This window comes from Syngnathus typhle, linkage group LG10 (assembly GCF_033458585.1).
Source record: "Syngnathus typhle isolate RoL2023-S1 ecotype Sweden linkage group LG10, RoL_Styp_1.0, whole genome shotgun sequence".
NCBI classification, from domain to species: Eukaryota; Metazoa; Chordata; class Actinopteri; order Syngnathiformes; family Syngnathidae; genus Syngnathus; species Syngnathus typhle.
Window position 1 is genome coordinate 13,762,937 of NC_083747.1, and position 14,955 is coordinate 13,777,891.

The following is a 14,955-nucleotide window of genomic DNA, read 5'->3' on the forward strand; positions in this document are numbered from 1 at the left end:
CACTTTATTGTGTGAAGGCGAAGGCCTTCACACATTGATATTGTACTTTATTATTAAACAACTTATTCCTCCCACTTTTTTGACATCTAACTACTCCCACATGCTTCAACCGATTCACCTCGTTCAACCTTTCACACGTTCCAAAAATTCATGGCACGCTTGCCAGTATTTGTCGCGTTCATAACATTTACCGTTTTTAAGTAATTAGCAAATTTGTGCCTTTTATTTCCCCATTCATTGTTAATGGCAATGTCAACCCGAGCCAGTTTCCTGTAGTGGGTTCGATTCCCACATTGGGCGTCATTAATTATTTTACTCTTTATTCTTCCCGCTTATCATTTTCAACGCTTATCATTTGTAACTAACATTCGCATTCAACATTCATTACATTAAGCAATTTCCACCACTTTGATTACGTATTCGCATTCAACAAACACATTCATTACATTAACCAATTGCAACCACGACATAGTAAGGGACTCAATTAGCTCGTGGGGAACACAAGTGATTCCAGTACACGAGCATCATTCCCGAGTGGTATCAAAACCCGCGTCAGTTCGATTCCCACATTGGGCGTCATTATTTATTTTACTCTTTATCCTTCCCGGTTATCATTTTCAACGGTTATCATTTGTAACTTTTGTCATTCGCATCCAACATTCATTACATTAAGCAATTTCCACCACTTTGATTACGCATTCGCATTCAACAAACACATTCATTACATTAACCAAATTCAACCAGCAAGAAGGAAGGATCCTCATTAGCTCAGTCGGAAACACAATGGAAATGTCAACCCGAGCCAGTTTCCTGTAGTGGGTTCGATTCCCACATTGGGAGTCATAAATTATTTTACTCTTTATTCTTCCCCCTTATCATTTTCAACGCTTATCATTTGTACCTTTTTTGTAACATTTGTAACGTTTCATTTTTAACGCTTATCATTTGTACCTTTTTGTAACATGTATTTGTAACATTTTCCCATTTATTTCACAATTATCTATTTTCCCTTTGTATTCTTCCCGCTCATCATTTTTAACGCTTAACGTTTGTAACTTAACATCTGCCTTCGCCTTCACACGCAATTTCTTCCGAAATTGCAATTCTAGTTGTGTGAAGGCGAAGGCCTTCACACATATGTTATTCTACACCATTCTCTATTATTATTATTATTATTATTCTCTACGTTTCTCCACACTTTTTTGACACGTTTCATCTTCCACATAATTCATCCGATTCACTCCATTCCACTTTTCACGTATTCCAAATATTCACGCGACGAGCGCTTGTATTTTGCTCGTTCCGAAAATTTTCCGATTCCGCAAAATTCCCAAAATTCCGACAAATTTTTCCCCATTCATTCTTAATGGCACATTCGACATTTCACATTTACGTCGTTCCAATTTGAAATTCACATCATTCAGCACATTCTAATCACATTCGGAAGGATTCTCGACATTCCCAAAATTCCCAAATTCGAAAATTTCACGTTTTCACGTTAAAAATTCCGACAAATTTTCACAAAATTTCGTTTTTCACCTCTAACTTCTACATTTTTCAACCGATTCAACTCGTTCCAACTTTCAACTGTTCATCTTTTGCCTACCTATTCCACAACGTCCCACTTACCAAAAACTTCACATCTTTTATTTTGAAATTCAACCAAAATTCTCTAAAATTTCGTTTTTCTACTCTAATTTCTACATTTTTCAACCGATTCAACCCATTCCAACTTTCAACTGTTCATTATTTTTCTACTGATTCCACAACTTCCCACTTACCAAAAGCTTCACATCTTTTATTTTGAAATTCACACCCAATTCCTTTTCCCTTCTCATTTCTACATTTTTCAACCGATTCAACCCATTCCAACTTTCAACTGTTCATCATTTTTCTACCTATTCCACAACTTCCCACTTACCAAAAACTTCACATCTTTTATTTTGAAATTCACACCCAATTCTCCAATATTTCCGTTTCTCCTTCTCATTTCTACATTTTTCAACCGATTCAACCCATTCCAACTTTCAACTGTTCATCATTTTTCTACCTATTCCACAACTTCCCACTTACCAAAAACTTCACATCTTTTATTTTGAAATTCACACCCAATTCCTTTTTCCCTTCTCATTTCTACATTTTTCAACAGATTCAACCCATTCCAAATTTATTCACTTAATTCACCTTATTCTTCCCACATTCACTCCCATTCACCCCCACTTCCACTATGCTTACACAATTCAACCCTTGACCCCCAATTCCAGTGTGGCGGCCATCTTGGATGACCCTGAAGTGCCACCAATGAACCCAGAATGAACCGGAAGTGGCCCAAATCAAACCGAAAGTGACCCCAAATAGACCGGAAGTGACCTCAGGTAAACCGGAAGTGACCCCAAATCAAACCGGAAGTGACCCCAAATGTACCGGAAGTGACCTTTTTAGACCGGAAATGACCCCTAATAAACCGGAAGTGACCTCAGACGAACCGGAAGTGACCCAAATTAAACCGGAAGTGACCCCAAATAGACCGGAAGTGACCTCAGGTAAACCGGAAGTGACCCCAAATCAAACCGGAAGTGACCCCAAATGTACCGGAAGTGACCTTTTTAGACCGGAAATGACCCCTTATAAACCGGAAGTGACCTCAGACGAACCGGAAGTGACCCAAATTAAACCGGAAGTGACCCAAATAAACCGGAAGTGACCCCAAATAGACCGGAAGTGACCCCAAATAGACCGGAAGTGACCCCAAATAGACCGGAAGTGACCCCAAATGAACCGGAAGTGACCTTTTTAGACCGGAAGTGACCCCAAATAAACCGGAAGTGACCTCAGCTAAACCGGAAGTGACCTGTTTTAAACCGGAAGTGACCCAAATAAACCGGAAGTGACCCAAACTAGACCGGAAATGACCCGAATCAAGCCGGAAGTGACCTTATTTCAACACTAAGTGCCCCAAATAGCTACATTTGCGCTAACGTCTTCGTTTTTTGTCCGATTTAACCCGTTTCAACATTTTTACCCCAAAAGTGAACCTCCTGAGGCCGTTTTTTTTCGTTTTGTTCAAAATTTCTAAAAGATTTGGCGCAATTGCCTTTTTTTATTTTCCCATTCATTCTCTATGGGGATTCAACATTTGCTCTAACTTCTACATTTTTTAACTGATTCAACCCGTTCCAACTTTCAACTGTACATCTTTTGCCTACCTATTCCACAACTTCCCACTTACCAAAAATTCCAAATTTGAAATTCAACCAAATTCTCCAAAATTTCGTTTTTCTACTCTAATTTCTACTTTTTTCAACCGATTCAACCCATTCCAACTTTCAACTGTTCATCTTTTGCCTACCTATTCCACAACTTCCCACTTACCAAATATTCCAAACTTTCAATTTTGAAATTCACCACAAATTCTCCAAATATTCTACATTTCTCAAGTAATTCAACACGTTTCAACATCGTTCGGCAGCATTCCCCGAAAAAGTTATTCATACATTTCGCCTTCACACGCAATTTCTCCAGAAATTGCAAAATTCTAGTTATTATTATTATTATATTTTATTCTCCTCACTTTTTTGTCCCGCTTCTTCTTTCACAAAATTCACCCGATTCACTCCATTCCACTTTTCACGTATTCCAAATATTCAGGAAAGGGTGGCTTGTATTTTTCTCATTCCGAACATTTTCCGATTCCGCAAAATTCCCCAAATTCCGACAAATTTTTCCCCATTCATTCTTAATGGCACATTCGACATTTCACGTTTACGTCGTTCCAATTTGAAATTCACATCATTCAGCACATTCTAATTACATTCGGAAGGATTCTCGACATTCCCAAAATTCCCAAATTCAAAAATTTCACGTTTTCACGTTAAAAATTCCGACAAATTTTCACAAAATTTCGTTTTTCAGCTCTAACTTCTACATTTTTCAACCGATTCAACTCGTTCCAACTTTCAACTGTTCATCTTTTGCCTACCTATTCCACAACGTCCCACTTCCCAAAAACTTCACATCTTTTATTTTGAAATTCAACCAAAATTCTCTAAAATTTCGTTTTTCCACTCTAATTTCTACATTTTTCAACCGATTCAACCCATTCCAACTTTCAACTGTTCATTACTTTTCTACCGATTCCACAACTTCCCACTTACCAAAAGCTTCACATCTTTTATTTTGAAATTCACACCCAATTCCTTTTCCCTTCTCATTTCTACATTTTTCAACCGATTCAACCCATTCTAACTTTCAACTGTTCATCATTTTTCTACCTATTCCACAACTTCCCACTAACCAAAAACTTCACATCTTTTATTTTGAAATTCACACCCAATTTCCTTTTCCCTTCTCATTTCTACATTTTTCAACCGATTCAACCCATTCCAACTTTCAACTGTTCATCATTTTTCTACCTATTCCACAACTTCCCACTTACCAAAAACTTCACATCTTTTATTTTGAAATTCAACCAAAATTCTCTCAAATTCCGTTTTTGTACTCTAATTTCTACATTTTTCAACCGATTCAACCCATTCCAACTTTCTACTGTTCATCATTTTTCTACCTATTCCACAACTTCCCAAATACTTCACATCTTTTATTTTGAAATTCACACCCAATTCCTTTTTCCCTTCTCATTTCTACATTTTTCAACCGATTCAACCCATTCCAACTTTCAACTGTTCATCATTTTTCTACCTATTCCACAACTTCCCACTTACCAAAAACTTCACATCTTTTATTTTGAAATTCACACCCAATTCCCTTTTCCCTTCTCATTTCTACATTTTTCAACCGATTCAACCCATTCCAACTTTCAACTGTTCATCATTTTTCTACCTATTCCACAACTTCCCACTTACCAAAAACTTCACATCTTTTATTTTGAAATTCACACTCAATTCCCTTTTCCCTTCTCATTTCTACATTTTTCAACCGATTCAACCCATTCCAACTTTCAACTGTTCATCATTTTTCTACCTATTCCACAACTTCCCACTTACCAAAAACTTCACATCTTTTATTTTGAAATTCACACCCAATTCCCTTTTCCCTTCTCATTTCTACATTTTTCAACCGATTCAACCCATTCCAACTTTCAACTGTTCATCATTTTTCTACCTATTCCACAACTTCCCACTTACCAAAAATTTTCACATCTTTTATTTTGAAATTCACACCCAATTCCCTTTTCCCTTCTCATTTCTACATTTTTCAACCGATTCAACCCATTCCAACTTTCAACTGTTCATCATTTTTCTACCTATTCCACAACTTCCCACTTACCAAAAACTTCACATCTTTTATTTTGAAATTCACACTCAATTCCCTTTTCCCTTCTCATTTCTACATTTTTCAACCGATTCAACCCATTCCAACTTTCAACTGTTCATCATTTTTCTACCTATTCCACAACTTCCCACTTACCAAAAACTTCACATCTTTTATTTTGAAATTCACACCCAATTCCCTTTTCCCTTCTCATTTCTACATTTTTCAACCGATTCAACCCATTCCAACTTTCAACTGTTCATCATTTTTCTACCTATTCCACAACTTCCCACTTACCAAAAACTTCACATCTTTTATTTTGAAATTCACACCCAATTCCCTTTTCCCTTCTCATTTCTACATTTTTCAACCGATTCAACCCATTCCAACTTTCAACTGTTCATCATTTTTCGACCTATTCCACAACTTCCCAAAACCTTCACATCTTTTATTTTGAAATTCACACCCAATTCCTTTTTCCCTTCTCATTTCTACATTTTTCAACCGATTCAACCCATTCCAACTTTCAACTGTTCATCATTTTTCTACCTATTCCACAACTTACCAAAAACTTCACATCTTTTATTTTGAAATTCACCACAAATTCTCCAAATATTCTACATTTCTCAAGTAATTCAACACGTTTCAACATCGTTCGGCAGCATTCCCCGAAAAAGTTATTCATACATTTCGCCTTCACACGCAATTTCTCCAGAAATTGCAAAATTCTAGTTGTGTGAAGGCGAAGGCCTTCACACATATGTTATTCTACACCATTCTCTATTATTGTGTGAAGGCGAAGGCCTTCACACATATGTTATTCTACACCATTCTCTATTATTGTGTGAAGGCGAAGGCCTTCACACATATGTTATTCTACACCATTCTCTATTATTATTATTATTATTATTATTATTCTCTTTTATTCTCCACACTTTTTTGACACGTTTCATCTTCCACATAATTCATCCGATTCACTCCATTCCACTTTTCACGTATTCCAAATATTCACGACATGAGCGCTTATATTTTTCTCGTTCCGAAAATTTTCCGATTCCGCAAAATTCCCAAAATTCCGACAAATTTTTCCCCATTCATTCTTAATGGCACATTCGACATTTCACATTTACGTCGTTCCAATTTGAAATTCACATCATTCAGCACATTCTAATCACATTCGGAAGGATTCTCGACATTCCCAAAATTCCCAAATTCGAAAATTTCTCGTTTTCACGTTAAAAATTCCGACAAATTTTCACAAAATTTCGTTTTTCACCTCTAACTTCTACATTTTTCAACCGATTCAACTCGTTCCAACTTTCAACTGTTCATCTTTTGCCTACCTATTCCACAACGTCCCACTTACCAAAAACTTCACATCTTTTATTTTGAAATTCAACCAAAATTCTCTAAAATTTCGTTTTTCTACTCTAATTTCTACATTTTTCAACCGATTCAACCCATTCCAACTTTCAACTGTTCATTATTTTTCTACTGATTCCACAACTTCCCACTTACCAAAAGCTTCACATCTTTTATTTTGAAATTCACACCCAATTCCTTTTCCCTTCTCATTTCTACATTTTTCAACCGATTCAACCCATTCCAACTTTCAACTGTTCATCATTTTTCTACCTATTCCACAACTTCCCACTTACCAAAAACTTCACATCTTTTATTTTGAAATTCACACCCAATTCTCCAATATTTCCTTTTCTCCTTGTCATTTCTACATTTTTCAACCGATTCAACCCATTCCAACTTTCAACTGTTCATCATTTTTCTACCTATTCCACAACTTCCCACGTCCCAAAAACTTCACATCTTTTATTTTGAAATTCCCACCCAATTCCTTTTTCCCTTCTCATTTCTACATTTTTCAACCGATTCAACCCATTCCAACTTTCAACTGTTCATCATTTTTCTACCTATTCCACAACTTCCCACTTACCAAAAACTTCACATCTTTTATTTTGAAATTCACACCCAATTCCTTTTTCCCTTCTCATTTCTACATTTTTCAACCGATTCTTCTCATTTCTACATTTTTCAACCGATTCAACCCATTCCAACTTTCAACTGTTCATCATTTTTCTACCTATTCCACAACTTCCCACGTCCCAAAAACTTCACATCTTTTATTTTGAAATTCCCACCCAATTCCTTTTTCCCTTCTCATTTCTACATTTTTCAACCGATTCAACCCATTCCAACTTTCAACTGTTCATCATTTTTCTACCTATTCCACAACTTCCCACTTACCAAAAACTTCACATCTTTTATTTTGAAATTCACACCCAATTCCTTTTTCCCTTCTCATTTCTACATTTTTCAACCGATTCAACCCATTCCAAATTTATTCACTTAATTCACCTTATTCTTCCCACATTCACTCCCATTCACCCCCACTTCCACTACGCTTACACAATTCAACCCTTGACCCCCAATTCCAGTGTGGCGGCCATCTTGGATGACCCTGAAGTGCCACCAATGAACCCAGAATGAACCGGAAGTGGCCCAAATCAAACCGAAAGTGACCCCAAATAGACCGGAAGTGACCTCAGGTAAACCGGAAGTGACCCCAAATCAAACCGGAAGTGACCCCAAATGTACCGGAAGTGACCTTTTTAGACCGGAAATGACCCCTTATAAACCGGAAGTGACCTCAGACGAACCGGAAGTGACCCAAATTAAACCGGAAGTGACCCAAATAAACCGGAAGTGACCCCAAATAGACCGTAAGTGACCTCTGGTAAACCGGAAGTGACCCCAAATCAAACCGGAAGTGACCCCAAATGAACCGGAAGTGACCTTTTTAGACCGGAAGTGACCCAAAATAAACCGGAAGTGACCTCCGCTAAACCGGAAGTGACCTGTATTAAACCGGAAGTGTCCCAAATAAACCGGAAGTGACCCAAATTAGACCGGAAATGACCCGAATCAAGCCGGAAGTGACCTTATTTCAACACTAAGTTCCCCAAATAGCTACATTTGCGCTAACGTCTTCGTTTTTTGTCCGATTTAACCCGTTTCAACATTTTTACCCCAAAAGTGAACCTCCTGAGGCCGTTTTTTTTGTTTTGTTCCAAATTTAGAAAGATTTTGGCGCAATTGCTTTTTTTTATTTTCCCATTCATTCTCTCTATGGTGATTCAACATTTGCTCTAACTTCTACATTTTTTAACTGATTCAACCCGTTCCAACTTTCAACTGTACATCTTTTGCCTACCTATTCCACAACTTCCCACTTACCAAAAATTCCAAATTCGAAATTCAACCAAATTCTCCAAAATTTCGTTTTTCTACTCTAATTTCTGCATTTTTCAACAGATTCAACCCATTTCAACTTTCAACTGTTCATATTTTGCCTACCTATTCCACAACTTCCCACTTACCAAATATTCCAAACTTCCAATTTTGAAATTCACCACAAATTCTCCAAATATTCTACATTTCTCAAGTAATTCAACACGTTTCAACATCGTTCGGCAGCATTCCCCGAAAAAGTTATTCATACATTTCGCCTTCACACGCAATTTCTCCAGAAATTGCAAAATTCTAGTTGTGTGAAGGCGAAGGCCTTCACACATATGTTATTCTACACCATTCTCTATTATTATTATTATTATTATTCTCTACGTTTCTCCACACTTTTTTGACACGTTTCATCTTCCACATAATTCATCCGATTCACTCCATTCCACTTTTCACGTATTCCAAATATTCACGCGACGAGCGCTTGTATTTTGCTCGTTCCGAAAATTTTCCGATTCCGCAAAATTCCCAAAATTCCGACAAATTTTTCCCCATTCATTCTTAATGGCACATTCGACATTTCACATTTACGTCGTTCCAATTTGAAATTCACATCATTCAGCACATTCTAATCACATTCGGAAGGATTCTCGACATTCCCAAAATTCCCAAATTCGAAAATTTCACGTTTTCACGTTAAAAATTCCGACAAATTTTCACAAAATTTCGTTTTTCACCTCTAACTTCTACATTTTTCAACCGATTCAACTCGTTCCAACTTTCAACTGTTCATCTTTTGCCTACCTATTCCACAACGTCCCACTTACCAAAAACTTCACATCTTTTATTTTGAAATTCAACCAAAATTCTCTAAAATTTCGTTTTTCTACTCTAATTTCTACATTTTTCAACCGATTCAACCCATTCCAACTTTCAACTGTTCATTATTTTTCTACTGATTCCACAACTTCCCACTTACCAAAAGCTTCACATCTTTTATTTTGAAATTCACACCCAATTCCTTTTCCCTTCTCATTTCTACATTTTTCAACCGATTCAACCCATTCCAACTTTCAACTGTTCATCATTTTTCTACCTATTCCACAACTTCCCACTTACCAAAAACTTCACATCTTTTATTTTGAAATTCACACCCAATTCTCCAATATTTCCGTTTCTCCTTCTCATTTCTACATTTTTCAACCGATTCAACCCATTCCAACTTTCAACTGTTCATCATTTTTCTACCTATTCCACAACTTCCCACTTACCAAAAACTTCACATCTTTTATTTTGAAATTCACACCCAATTCCTTTTTCCCTTCTCATTTCTACATTTTTCAACAGATTCAACCCATTCCAAATTTATTCACTTAATTCACCTTATTCTTCCCACATTCACTCCCATTCACCCCCACTTCCACTATGCTTACACAATTCAACCCTTGACCCCCAATTCCAGTGTGGCGGCCATCTTGGATGACCCTGAAGTGCCACCAATGAACCCAGAATGAACCGGAAGTGGCCCAAATCAAACCGAAAGTGACCCCAAATAGACCGGAAGTGACCTCAGGTAAACCGGAAGTGACCCCAAATCAAACCGGAAGTGACCCCAAATGTACCGGAAGTGACCTTTTTAGACCGGAAATGACCCCTAATAAACCGGAAGTGACCTCAGACGAACCGGAAGTGACCCAAATTAAACCGGAAGTGACCCCAAATAGACCGGAAGTGACCTCAGGTAAACCGGAAGTGACCCCAAATCAAACCGGAAGTGACCCCAAATGTACCGGAAGTGACCTTTTTAGACCGGAAATGACCCCTAATAAACCGGAAGTGACCTCAGACGAACCGGAAGTGACCCAAATAAACCGGAAGTGACCCCAAATAGACCGGAAGTGACCCCAAATAGACCGGAAGTGACCTCTGGTAAACCGGAAGTGACCCCAAATCAAACCGGAAGTGACCACAAATGAACCGGAAGTGACCTTTTTAGACCGGAAGTGACCCCAAATAAACCGGAAGTGACCTCAGCTAAACCGGAAGTGGCCTGTTTTAAACCGGAAGTGACCCAAATAAACCGGAAGTGACCCAAATTAGACCGGAAATGACCCGAATCAAGCCGGAAGTGACCTTATTTCAACACTAAGTGCCCCAAATAGCTACATTTGCGCTAACGTCTTCGTTTATTGTCCGATTTAACCCGTTTCAACATTTTTATCCCAAAAGTGAACCTCCTGAGGCCGTTTTTTTTGTTTTGTTCCAAATTTAGAAAGATTTTGGCGCAATTGCTTTTTCTTATTTTCCCATTCATTCTCTATGGGGATTCAACATTTGCTCTAACTTCTACATTTTTTAACTGATTCAACCCGTTCCAACTTTCAACTGTACATCTTTTGCCTACCTATTCCACAATTTCCCACTTACCAAAAATTCGAAATTTGAAATTCAACCAAATTCTCCCAAATTTCGTTTTTTACTCTAATTTCTACATTTTTCAACCCATTCCAACTTTCAGCTGTTCATCTTTTGCCTACCTATTCCACAACTTCCCACTTACCAAATATTCCAAACTTTCAATTTTGAAATTCACCACAAATTCTCCAAATATTCTACATTTCTCAAGTAATTCAACACGTTTCAACATCGTTCGGCAGCATTCCCCGAAAAAGTTATTCATACATTTCGCCTTCACACGCAATTTCTCCAGAAATTGCAAAATTCTAGTTATTATTATTCTCTTTTATTCTCCACACTTTTTTGACACGTTTCATCTTCCACATAATTCATCCGATTCACTCCATTCCACTTTTCACGTATTCCAAATATTCACGCGACGAGCGCTTGTATTTTTCTCGTTCCGAAAATTTTCCGATTCCGCAAAATTCCCAAAATTCCGACAAATTTTTCCCCATTCATTCTTAATGGCACATTCGACATTTCACATTTACGTCGTTCCAATTTGAAATTCACATCATTCAGCACATTCTAATCACATTCGGAAGGATTCTCGACATTCCCAAAATTCCCAAATTCGAAAATTTCACGTTTTCACGTTAAAAATTCCGACAAATTTTCACAAAATTTCGTTTTTCACCTCTAACTTCTACATTTTTCAACCGATTCAACTCGTTCCAACTTTCAACTGTTCATCTTTTGCCTACCTATTCCACAACGTCCCACTTACCAAAAACTTCACATCTTTTATTTTGAAATTCAACCAAAATTCTCTAAAATTTCGTTTTTCTACTCTAATTTCTACATTTTTCAACCGATTCAACCCATTCCAACTTTCAACTGTTCATTATTTTTCTACTGATTCCACAACTTCCCACTTACCAAAAGCTTCACATCTTTTATTTTGAAATTCACACCCAATTCCTTTTCCCTTCTCATTTCTACATTTTTCAACCGATTCAACCCATTCCAACTTTCAACTGTTCATCATTTTTCTACCTATTCCACAACTTCCCACTTACCAAAAACTTCACATCTTTTATTTTGAAATTCACACCCAATTTCCTTTTCCCTTCTCATTTCTACATTTTTCAACCGATTCAACCCATTCCAACTTTCAACTGTTCACTATTTTTCTACCGATTCCACAACTTCCCACTTACCAAAAGCTTCACGTCTTTTATTTTGAAATTCACACCCAATTCCTTTTCCCTTCTCATTTCTACATTTTTCAACCGATTCAACCCATTCCAACTTTCAACTGTTCATCATTTTTCTACCTATTCCACAACTTCCCACTTACCAAAAACTTCACATCTTTTATTTTGAAATTCACACCCAATTTCCTTTCCCCTTCTCATTTCTACATTTTTCAACCGATTCAACCCATTCCAACTTTCAACTGTTCATTATTTTTCTACCGATTCCACAACTTCCCACTTACCAAAAGCTTCACGTCTTTTATTTTGAAATTCACACCCAATTCCTTTTCCCTTCTCATTTCTACATTTTTCAACCGATTCAACCCATTCCAACTTTCAACTGTTCATCATTTTTCTACCTATTCCACAACTTCCCACTTACCAAAAACTTCACATCTTTTATTTTGAAATTCACACCCAATTTCCTTTTCCCTTCTCATTTCTACATTTTTCAACCGATTCAACCCATTCCAACTTTCAACTGTTCATCATTTTTCTACCTATTCCACAACTTCCCACTTACCAAAAACTTCACATCTTTTATTTTGAAATTCAACCAAAATTCTCTCAAATTCCGTTTTTGTACTCTAATTTCTACATTTTTCAACCGATTCAACCCATTCCAACTTTCAACTGTTCATCATTTTTCTACCTATTCCACAACTTCCCAAATACTTCACATCTTTTATTTTGAAATTCACACCCAATTCCCTTTTCCCTTCTCATTTCTACATTTTTCAACCGATTCAACCCATTCCAACTTTCAACTGTTCATCATTTTTCTACCTATTCCACAACTTCCCACTTACCAAAAACTTCACATCTTTTATTTTGAAATTCACACTCAATTCCCTTTTCCCTTCTCCTTTCTACATTTTTCAACCGATTCAACCCATTCCAACTTTCAACTGTTCATCATTTTTCTACCTATTCCACAACTTCCCACTTACCAAAAACTTCACATCTTTTATTTTGAAATTCACACCCAATTCCCTTTTCCCTTCTCATTTCTACATTTTTCAACCGATTCAACCCATTCCAACTTTCAACTGTTCATCATTTTTCGACCTATTCCACAACTTCCCAAAACCTTCACATCTTTTATTTTGAAATTCACACCCAATTCCTTTTTCCCTTCTCATTTCTACATTTTTCAACCGATTCAACCCATTCCAACTTTCAACTGTTCATCATTTTTCAACCTATTCCACAACTTCCCACTTACCAAAAACTTCACATCTTTTATTTTGAAATTCGCCACAAATTCTCCAAATATTCTACATTTCTCAAGTAATTCAACACGTTTCAACATCGTTCGGCAGCATTCCCCGAAAAAGTTATTCATACATTTCGCCTTCACACGCAATTTCTCCAGAAATTGCAAAATTCTAGTTATTATTATTCTCTTTTATTCTCCACACTTTTTTGACACGTTTCATCTTCCACATAATTCATCCGATTCACTCCATTCCACTTTTCACGTATTCCAAATATTCACGCGACGAGCGCTTGTATTTTTCTCGTTCCGAAAATTTTCCGATTCCGCAAAATTCCCAAAATTCCGACAAATTTTTCCCCATTCATTCTTAATGGCACATTCGACATTTCACATTTACGTCGTTCCAATTTGAAATTCACATCATTCAGCACATTCTAATCACATTCGGAAGGATTCTCGACATTCCCAAAATTCCCAAATTCGAAAATTTCACGTTTTCACGTTAAAAATTCCGACAAATTTTCACAAAATTTCGTTTTTCACCTCTAACTTCTACATTTTTCAACCGATTCAACTCGTTCCAACTTTCAACTGTTCATCTTTTGCCTACCTATTCGACAACGTCCCACTTACCAAAAACTTCACATCTTTTATTTTGAAATTCAACCAAAATTCTCTAAAATTTCGTTTTTCTACTCTAATTTCTACATTTTTCAACCGATTCAACCCATTCCAACTTTCAACTGTTCATTATTTTTCTACTGATTCCACAACTTCCCACTTACCAAAAGCTTCACATCTTTTATTTTGAAATTCACACCCAATTCCTTTTCCCTTCTCATTTCTACATTTTTCAACCGATTCAACCCATTCCAACTTTCAACTGTTCATCATTTTTCTACCTATTCCACAACTTCCCACTTACCAAAAACTTCACATCTTTTATTTTGAAATTCACACCCAATTTCCTTTTCCCTTCTCATTTCTACATTTTTCAACCGATTCAACCCATTCCAACTTTCAACTGTTCATTATTTTTCTACCGATTCCACAACTTCCCACTTACCAAAAGCTTCACATCTTTTATTTTGAAATTCACACCCAATTCCTTTTCCCTTCTCATTTCTACATTTTTCAACCGATTCAACCCATTCCAACTTTCAACTGTTCATCATTTTTCTACCTATTCCACAACTTCCCACTTACCAAAAACTTCACATCTTTTATTTTGAAATTCACACCCAATTTCCTTTTCCCTTCTCATTTCTACATTTTTCAACCGATTCAACCCATTCCAACTTTCAACTGTTCATCATTTTTCTACCTATTCCACAACTTCCCACTTACCAAAAACTTCACATCTTTTATTTTGAAATTCAAACAAAATTCTCTCAAATTCCGTTTTTGTACTCTAATTTCTACATTTTTCAACCGATTCAACCCATTCCAACTTTCAACTGTTCATCATTTTTCTACCTATTCCACAACTTCCCAAATACTTCACATCTTTTATTTTGAAATTCACACCCAATTCCTTTTTCCCTTCTCACT